Here is a 10,116-nt window from a genome sequence, read left to right as displayed (position 1 = left end):
ACCTAGGGTTTGACAAGAAAACAACAAGAACTTACCAACTATTGAGCTTCGAGAGGGAACGAGAATTTGGAACCTTAGGTTCCTAGTTTAATGTCCCTACAAGGTTTTTGGGTTTAAACAAGGAACTAAAGCAAGCATGAGCAAGAAACAAAATACATAAGGGAATATGGAATGGGAACATGAAGTTCTAGGATTTCATTGAGGCCCAAGGCATACCGAGGAATCAAAACAAGCTATAAAGAAGGTGAGAGTGAGACATGGGAAGGAACATGAACATCGAACCTTATATTTTAGGTTTCAATTAGGGTCCAAGGTCCATAAAGAGCTACAAAAGCAAAGACACTCCAAGATATTTAAGAAAAAATAGTGAATCTCTAAAATTTGATGGACTCCCAATAGGACTCTTGGTTTATTATGAAGATAAATGGTTCTAAATGAGTCCACCAAGGTTCAAGTCTTGTTGTGTGCAGGACCCGAATACCATAAGGGATTGAAAAAAATATAAAATTGGAATGCAAATAAGCTATTCTATTGATTGAAGAGATTACAAGAGCTTCTTGATCAACTGATCAAGGATCAAACTAACGAATAGATAATGAATTACAATTGCCTCATTATATAGAGGTCTTAGATACATCTAGATATTGGAAAACTTGTATTGTTGGAAATAAAGCAAAAAACTAAAATAGTTTTTGCTGCATAATCATCCAAATAAAGATAAAAAACTAAAAACATAAAACTATGCAAGTGGGAGAAATTACTAAACAATATTCCAACAATATCCCCCTTAATTTCAACCACTAATTGATGTAACACAAAGAACAATTGTATTTTCCTTGGGCTTCAACAAGCTCAACTCCTACCATGATCCATCATGCGGCGATCTTTGTTTAGACTGCAAATTCTTGACTTTTAACTCCATCAAGCCTTTTCTAAGACATGGATTTGACTTTCTCACACAATTGCATATCGATGGATTAAAATAATTTCTCCAATTTTCACAAAACTTGTGATCTTCTCTCCTCTCCTAGAAGGCTTCTCTCCTTTTTTTGACAATATGGCCTCTTCAAAGACTATGATTGGGCTTCCTCACACAACTTCATGTTGGTGGCTTTGACTAATTCTTTGGTATTTACAAGATCCACAATCTTCTTCATACAAATCAATGTTTTTAATGATTTATGATAGTTGTCTTTTTTTCCTTCAACAATCTTATAAACAAAGGGCTTCACCTTTTTGGAGGTGGTTTTAAACTTATAATTTATGCTAGATTGCAATCTTCTCTTTCGAGGGTTGATTGCACCTCATTGAGGAGGTGGCTTTTGCATTGAAAGTAGGCTTGACATTGTTGGCTTCAAAAACACTTCACCCTTTGAACACAGGTTGGCTTGCTAATGGAAAAATATCACGAAAATGGTTTGTGATCTTTGTCGATCTCCTCTAGTGGCTTCCTATGGATTGCTTATTTTGTCTTCAACTATAGTTGGATTTAGTAATTTCTTCAGTGCTCTGACTAGTTCTTCAACCCACATTTTCTTGCTTTTTCAAATTCATGAACCTAGAAAACTTTATTGAACCTGCTCTGATACCAAATGAAAGAAATATAAAATTGGAAAGCAAATAAACTATTCTATTGATTGAAGAGATTACAAGAGCTTCTTGATCAATCGATCAAGGATCAGACTAACTGATAGATAATGAATTACAACTACCTCATTATATAGAGGTCTTAGATACATCTAGATATTGGAAAACTTGTATTATTGGAAATAAAGCAAAAAACTAAAACAGTTTTTGTTGCATAGTCATCCAAATAAAGTTAAAAAACCAAAAACATAAAACCATGCAAGTGGGAGAAATTACTAAACAACATTCCAACAAGGATGAGGTTGAGATCGTGCCCTAAGCGATTTTAGCAAGGTAGATAGTAGGTATGCCTCTCATTCTGTGGCTATCAATCAAAGAGGTTCCAACTTAAGGTTTGTATTCCTATTTTAGATCTAGCTAAATGATTTTGTGAATTTGATATAAAAACCCTTCAACAATTAAAAATACTTATTACATTACCCTAACTCTATTATAATGATATTTTTTATTTAAAAAATTGTGGATTCCTTCTATCTTATATAATAGATGAAATTGATGTCGTCACAAACTCGAGTGGTGGAAAGTAAATTGACTTGATAGATGACTTCTTATCAACATATGAGTGACACAAACAGACCTTTTCAAAATTATTTTCCACGAAATTTCATAAAATAAAATAGAACAAAATAAAAAAAATTAATGTCCACTACCCCAAAATAACCCATGACTATGTTTGAGACACGATGGACCTCTGTCTCATTCACCTCTCGAGAATTCCAAACTTGAGCCTCACACGTTTTCGTCAAAAAAAAGTGGGTCGGATGCACACTGCACTTGGCTTTCAACTTCGGCTTGATTTTTTTTTAGCAGCCGAGATGACGTTTCCCATTGACTAAAGGTGATGATTCCCTTTCTGAGCTTCGATTGGGCAGGCCTAAGTAATGAAAGGAACCATTTTTCCCTTGTTATCCCACCTAGTTTCCTTGGTGTAGCCCTATTTTATGGTGAGGACAATAATTTGACTGGAGAAAGCTTAAAGCGGACTAGATGCGATATTTCAAATGATTTGTTTCAACTGAGACGTGCCACCTTATGTTATTAGGGAAACATTTCCTCACAAGATAGTTAGAAATGAGGTTATAAATTTAAGTGCAATCAAAGCATTGTTGGATATGAAACCCAACACACTCATGTTTTCTCTCCGATAAACTTTTGGCCTTTCACATTCTGGATTTTGTAATTCTTTATATAAGGCATACTTCTTAGTTTTTCTATATGTTAGTAAATGGCATTTTTTAAGGCCTTCAAGGCATTTTTATCCCTTGAAAGTGGCGAAAGAACATATGAAAGGATTTCGCCTACAGCTCTTGGAGACCTCTCCAATGAGTTAAACGGCTCGTAATTTCAATTCCTGTGCAGAAAGTTATGCCTAGTTAAAGTTAGGACAAATTTTATATAGTTTTTTGAAAATTTACATAGTTTTAGATTTTATTATGTAAATAAACCTGATATGACTGTTTGTTTTTTGATTCTCAAGGAGTTGTTGGTGGCCCTTGGAACCCCTTGGACTACTATATGTTGGATTTTTGAATTGAATACAATACTTTTTGGCTTGCTTCAATTATGTATTATCTTGTTCATCCACAACACCGCAGGTTCTCACTTAGGTGTTGTCGTCTGAATCCATAATTTGGATTAGTGGTATCAGAGCAAGTTCACTCCTATATGTCATATCACACGCGATCAACATATCAAAGATTGAGGTTGGAAACAAGGAATCCTTCAGACTACCTTCCTTTGAGACACACGCGATCGCAATTGGCTAAGTTGCAGACCGATGAAGACATTAAAGCATTGGTTGCAAATACATTAACAAAACAACAAGAAGAAATGATGGAGCAATTCAAGCAGATGTTGGAAAGTTGTGGGTCACCTGCAAACCCACCATTCATAGGGTATACACCATTCAAGGTGCAAGTGAATTTTGATATACCCACCTTTCGAGGAATGATTGATGCAGATGTTGTTGATGACTGGGTTTCAAAACTGGAAAGATATTTCTCTGTCAACCAGTTCTCAGATGAAGAGAAAATAAATTTTGCCCTTCTCAAAGCTGAAAATCATGTGAAAGATTCTTGGGAAGAGAAGTTAGCAACCAAGGCAACAAAAACAAGCACTATGTTCATCTTTGAGCAAAAACCCACATGGGGAGAATTCATAGAGCACATAAAGGAAGAATATTTTCCTGTAGATACATATGAACAAAAATATATGTAGTGGCAATTGCTTCAACAGAAAAAAGACCAAACTGTTCAAGAATATACTAATTTGTTTCATTCTTTAACAACAAAACTTGGCATCAAAGATTGTGAGAAGCACCGAGTTTTAAAATATCAGAGTGGACTCCATAAGTATATTCAAACTGAAATGGAATTCCTGAACATAGAGAGTTTACCTAGTGCATATAAATTTGCTACAAAAATTGAGGAGAAATTCAAATAAAAAGGAAGGAGGGATAACTTCACAAATAACAGATGGAAGAGCTCCAAGGAATCTCCTCCCAATTCACCAACAAAAAAGGCATGGGGTATGAAGAAGACACAAGAGAACAATATGTTGTGTGAATTCCATAAGAGTCCCTCTCGCAACACAAAAGATTGCAGAACCATAAAAAGTTTAATGATGGAGACACATGAGGACAAGGAAGAACCTCAGGTGGCATAATCTTGTCCAAAAGAAAGTAATGAACAGGTCATTGAGGTGGATCCATACGCAACGGTAGCTACTACAAAGATATTGCCCCGGGAGGATGAGGAGAGATTGTTTCACTCACAGATGTGGGTCGGAGGAAAAGCCCTGCACTTTATTGTTGATAGTGGAAGTCAAAAGAACCTAATATCAACAGAGACCGTGAAAAGATTGTATCTGAAAACAACAACACATCTGCAACCCTATTATATGGGATGGGTAAGTCAAGGGAGAGATATCCAAGTGCACCAGCAGTGTCACATTTCCTACTCTATAAAGCCTTTCAAAGATGAAGTAATTTGTGATGTGGCTCCTTTAGATGTTTGTGATGTTTTGTTGGGACAACCATATATGTACCAATGCCAAGGCGTCTATGAATCCAGACCTCGCAGTGTGACAATCAGATTAGGTGACCAGAAATACAGAATACCAAAGGTAAGCCCTGCATACACTACCTCTTTGATTAGTGCTAAGCAAGGTAGGAGGTTGGTTGTCGAAACAGGAACATTCATATTATTAATGATTTGTTCTGAAGAAGAAAGGAAGTTTGTATATAATTCCAATGACATCACAAACACCACAACACAACAGAAAAGATCAAAGGACCAAATTTTGATAAAATAAGAGATTTTGTTTAAGTTGCCAACTGGGGTACCTACACACTGCCAAGTAAGACACACTATTGGTTTGATACCAAGAACTCCATTGCCTAATGAACCAGTCTATCATAGATCGGTATTAGGAAATGATGAAACTAAGAGGCAAATACAAGAATTGATTGAGAAAGGACATATTTGTCTAAGTGCATCACCCTATGGCAATCCCATGGTTATGGCAAAGAAAAAGGATGAAATCTTGGAGCATACCAATAAGAAACATAAGGAGAGACATGATGAGTATCGCACTCCTCAGAATTTTCAAGTCAAGGACAAGGTGTGGCTACATATTCAGAAGGAACTCTTGAAGCCATATTTTCCTCCACTATTAGATGTTGCAGAAACAATTTCCACTACATAATTGAATCCAGGTGCAACTTCTCCATTCCAATGTGATCAGATTGTGGACACCATGGTGAAAACACTCAAACAATAACAAATTTATCTATATAGAGTGGTTTGAGTAGGGCAAATCACTCAACAAGGAAAGTGGTTTACCAAGGAGTAACTTCAACTTCGTTTCCCTCATTTCATTCAGAGTATTGATGCAATGGAGCCCATTGCTCTTCAAGGGGGGAGTAATGATTAGAAGAAAATTTGAAAATAATTTTCTTAGTTTTTCTATATGTTAGTAAATGGCATTTTTGAAGGCCTTCGGGGCATTTTTAGCCCTTGAAAGTGGCAAAAAAACATGTGCAAGGATTTTGCCTACAACTCTTGGAGACCTTTCCAATGAGTTAAACAGCTTGTAATTTCGAGTCTTGTGTAGAAAGTTATGCCTAGTTAAAGTTAGGACAAATTTTATATAGTTTTTTGAAAAATTACATAGTTTTAGATTTTATTATGTAAATAAATCTAATATGATTGTTGGTTTTTCGATTCTCAAGGGGTTGTTGGTGGCCCTTGGAATCCCTTGGACTACTATATGTTGGATTTTCAAATTGAATACAATACTTTTTGGCTTGCTTCAATTCTGTATTATCTTGTTCATCCACAACACCGCGGGTTCTTACTTAGGTGTTATCATCCGAATCCATAATTCAAATCATTGTCATTTGGTGAATCAATGTAAAACTAGCATTTTATGTCTTGTTCATGATTTCTGAATCTCTGATTTTGTTTATAAATTATTTTATCCGCTGTTATTAATTTTAACAATTGGTATCAAAGCTGGTTGTGTTCAGTAGGAGAGATTTGAGTTTGAGTGGGGAGCAATGGCGATTGAAGAAGGAAAGGTTGAAAGTTTTAATGGTCAAAATTATCCATTATGAAAAATGCAGATGGAAGATTTCTTGAACCAAAAATATTAATGGTGACCATTACAAGGTAAAGCCAAGAAACCAGTATCTATTTTAGATGAAGATTGGGATATTCTAGATAGGAAAGCATTAGGAGCGATTTGGTTGTCTGTATCTCCTTCCATGACATTTAACATATCTAAAGCAACAACAGTTGTTGAATTGATGAGTCGTTTGGAAAAGCTATATGAGAAACCTTAAACATCAAATAAGGTATTTTTTAATCAAGTGGTTTTTTAATATGATAGTGGTTGAAGGAGGTTCTATTGTAGAACATTTAAATAGTTTTAATATTATTACCAGTTAGTTAGCTTATGTTAAAATAAATTTTGATGAAGAAGTTAGGGCTCTATCAATTTTGTCCTCTTTGCCTGAAAGTTGGGATAGCTTTGCTATGGCGGTTAGTAACTCTTCTAGTTCAAATACTTTGAAATTTGATGGTGTTGTTGGTATAATTTTAAGTGAGGAAATGCAAAGGAAGAGCACAAGTGAGACTCCAAGATCACGTAATTCTTTGATTGTAGATGATAGAGGCAAATCAAAAGAAAGAGGAAAGAGTTCGAGAGATCGTGACAAATCATGAGGGAGGTCAAAATCCAAAGGAAGAGATGGTGGTTGTTGGCATTGTGGCAAGCAAGGCCACATAAAAAAGAATAGATGGAACTATAAGAAAACAATAGATTAGCCAAAAGAAGATGAAGCCAATGTAGCATATCAAGAAGGTGTTCTTATCTTAACCAAAGAAGAAATTGCAATTGGTGTGTGGGTGCTTGATTCGGGAGCATCATTTCATGTCACTCCATAGAAGGAGTATTTCAAAAGTATGCAAAAGGGTGACTTCGATAAGGTTATTCTTGCTAACAATAGATCTTATGATATTGTTGGAAAATGGGATATTTCATTAAAGTTGAAAAACGGAAATAGTTGGTTGTTGAGAGATGTTAGATATGTTTCCCAACTCAAACAAAATTTAATCTCTAGTGGTCAATTGGGTTCTCAAGGTTGTGAAATCAGATTTGAATCCAAAAGGTGAAAAGTAAAAAAGTGGACAATGATCGTTGCTTGGAGCAGAAAATTAGCTACCTTATATGTAGCAGAGTGTCATACTAAAGTAAAAAAATGAGCAGAGGAAACATAAGCTAAGAAATGGCGAAGTAGACATAAAAATTATGATCCAACATATAAGAAATTAAATAGACAAGTAATAGCTGGTGAGAAAACAACTCTTGTTGCTGCCAAGTGTGAAATTTCATTGATGGAAATAGATGAAGCTCCTTTTGAATATTTTGCCACCAAAGTTCTTGAGTTGGTTGTGGTGGGAGAAAAGTGTAAAGAGGAGCCCAAAAAGATAGAGAAGTTTTTATAGGAAAAAGAAATTGGATTTGAAAAGGAAAATTAAAGTTTGTTTGTACCAAATATAGTCCTTTACAATGGAAGCAAATTTCAAGCTCCAATTAATGAAAGGTGTTTTGAATCGCGCCAATTTGAGGCTAATCCTAGGGCTATCCCACATTAATGGTTCCCACTTTCGCCAACGAAGGAAATTGGTGAAAGTGGAGAATTATGTTGGGGGCAGTTCGAACGAACTAGGGGGGTTCGAGCGAGCCCCCCCCTCCGGGTTCGATCGAACCCACCATCGGACACGGGTTCGATTGAACACCAGGTGGGTTTGCGGGTTCAATCCAACCCCATAAAAATTAATATTTTAAGGGGTTCGATCTAACCCCCCATTCGATCGAACCCTATTTAAAATTGTTTTTTTTTCAAACTTCTATAAAATTCAAAAACGACAGTTAAACTGTCATTTTCAAACTTGTATTTTTCTGTCCAGTGAGGGTTAGAACGAACCCAATGTCAGCACCACGTCACCATGCCCTGTCTACAGCAGCCAACACGTCTCACCTTTCAACTTTCGACGTACATTTTTTCAGGTGCACAAAATAACCCTTTTTTTTGTTTAATAATGTCTTTTTTTAATTAAATTTATTCAAAAATTAATAAATAATTTATTTTTTAATTAAATAATTGCATATTTATTGTTTTTCAACATTTTAGAAAAATGTTTGATAATTTAATGTTTTGATTGAAATTTGTTGATTTGTTTTTAAAATTACATAACTGTATATGTATTTTTTTTCAACTTTTTAAAAAAATGTTATGAAAAACTTAGAAAACTAAGGTAGTAAATTAGAACTTAGAAAAATATTAGCAAAAAAAAATGTTACAAATCTAAATATAATAAATTAAAACATTAGAAAAATTAATAAATTTTAATTCATAAAAACATTAGAAAACTTAGATAACAAATTTAAACAAATTAGACATAATAAATCCTCTACAATGTGACCCCTTTTCACATCCTATTACACACACAACATGACCCCTTACGACCCCTTAAGACCACATATGCCCCTAACGATACTATACGTCCCCTTAGGACCATAGCGGATCACATAGTGGACCCTAAGGGGTCACGTGTGGTCCTAAGGGGCCACACATGTGTTCTAACACATGTGTGACCCCTTAGGACTTCATGTGACCCCTTATAAAAGCCTAGTGTGTATGGAATACCCCTCAGTCCATTACATAGTGTCCTAAGTGGTCATATGTGGTCCTAAGGGGTCACACACGTGTTAACAAATGTGTGACCCCTTAGGACCACATATGACCCTTTATAACATCCTAGTGTGTACGACATACCCCTTAGGATCACATAGTGTCCTAAGGGGTCATATGTAGGCCTAAGGGGTCACGCATGTGTTCTAACACATGCGTGACCCCTTAGAACCGCATATGACCCCTTATAAAATCCTAGTGTGAACAACATGCCCCTTAGTCCATCACATAGTGTCCTAAGGGGTCACACATGCATTAACACATGTGTGACCCATTAGGACCACATATGACCCCTTATGACATCCTATTGTATACAACATGTACCCCTTAGGATCACATAGTGTCCTAGATGGGGTCATATGCGGTCATAAGGGGTCATGCATGCGTGTTCCAACACTATATGTATGTGTGACCCCTTAGGATTGGACATATGACCCCTTATAATATCCTAGTGTCTACGACATACGATCCCTTAAGATCACATGTACAGTGTCCTAAGGGGTCACGCATGTGTTCTAACACATGTGTGACCCCTTAGGACCACATATGACCCCTTATAACGTGCAAGTGTACATATGACATTATAATCCTAAGGGGTCATGTGGCACTAGTCCTAAGGGGTGACGCATGTGTTCTAACACATGTGTGACCCCTTAGAACTGCATATGACCCCTTATAAAATCCTAGTGTGAACAACATACCCCTTAGTCCATCACATAGTGTCCTAAGGCGTCATATGTGGTCCTAAGGGGTCACACGTGCATTAACAGATGTGTGACCCCTTAGGACCACATATGACCCCTTATAACATCCTAGTGTACATACGACATTCCCCTTAGGATCACATAGTGTCCTAAGGGGTCACATGTGGTCCTAAGGGGTCACACATGTGTTCTAACACACATGTGTGACCCCTTAGGACTGCATATGACCCCTTATAAAATCCTAGTGTGAACGACATACCCCTTAGTCCATCACATAGTGTCCTAAGGGGTCATATGTGGTCCTAAGGGGTCACGCATGCGTTAACACATGTGTGACCCCTTAGGACCACATATGGCCCCTTATAACATCCTATTGTATACAACATGTACGTGCCTTAGGATCACATAGTGTCCTAGAAGGGGTCATGCATGTGTGTTCTAGTTCATTGTATGTATGTATGACCTCTTATAACATCCTAGTGTCTACGACATATGATCTCTTAAGAT

This window comes from Cryptomeria japonica, chromosome 7, assembly GCF_030272615.1.
Source record: "Cryptomeria japonica chromosome 7, Sugi_1.0, whole genome shotgun sequence".
NCBI lineage: Eukaryota > Viridiplantae > Streptophyta > Pinopsida > Cupressales > Cupressaceae > Cryptomeria > Cryptomeria japonica.
The sequence above is the reverse complement of the archived record's forward strand: the minus strand, read 5'-3'. Positions refer to the sequence as shown.